Genomic DNA, 740 nt, shown 5'->3' with positions numbered 1-740 from the left:
AGTCATAAGATTCCTGGCAACCATTGATTAAACTGCTTATACCATATTGGTGTGTTGGCTTCTAACAGTTTCTTACTGTTTTCCTCTGCAAAATGTCTGTTTGCAGGAGTATCAGAACTATCTTTTAGTAAATTTTAAAAATTTAAGGAATAAAAACTGGAAATAGAACTGCCTTATGATCCAGCAATCCCACTGCTGGGCATACACACTGAGGAAACCAGAAGGGAAAGAGACACGTGTACCCCAATGTTCATTGCAGCACTGTTTATAATAGCCAGGACATGGAAGCAACCTAGATGCCCATCAGCAGATGAATGGATAAGCAAGCTGTGGTACATATACACAATGGAGTATTACTCAGCCATTAAAAAGAATACATTTGAATCAGCTCTAATGAGATGGATGAAACTGGAACCTATTATACAGAGTGAAGTAAGCCAGAAGGAAAAACACCAATACAGTATATTAACGCATATATATGGAATTTAGAAAGATGGTAACAATAACCCTGTGTACGAGACAGCAAAAGAGACACTGATGTATAGATCAGTCTTATGGACTCTGTGGGAGAGGTAGAGGGTGGGGAGATTTGGGAGAATAGCATTGAAACATGTATAATATCATGTATGAAACGAGTTGCCAGTCCAGGTTCGATGCACGATACTGGATGCTTGGGGCTAGTGCACTGGGACGACCCAGAGGGAGGGGAGGGGAGGGAGGAGGGAGGAGGGTTCAGGATG

This window comes from Bison bison, unplaced genomic scaffold (assembly GCF_000754665.1).
Source record: "Bison bison bison isolate TAMUID 2011002044 unplaced genomic scaffold, Bison_UMD1.0 scf7180017860102, whole genome shotgun sequence".
NCBI classification, from domain to species: Eukaryota; Metazoa; Chordata; class Mammalia; order Artiodactyla; family Bovidae; genus Bison; species Bison bison.
The sequence above is the reverse complement of the archived record's forward strand: the minus strand, read 5'-3'. Positions refer to the sequence as shown.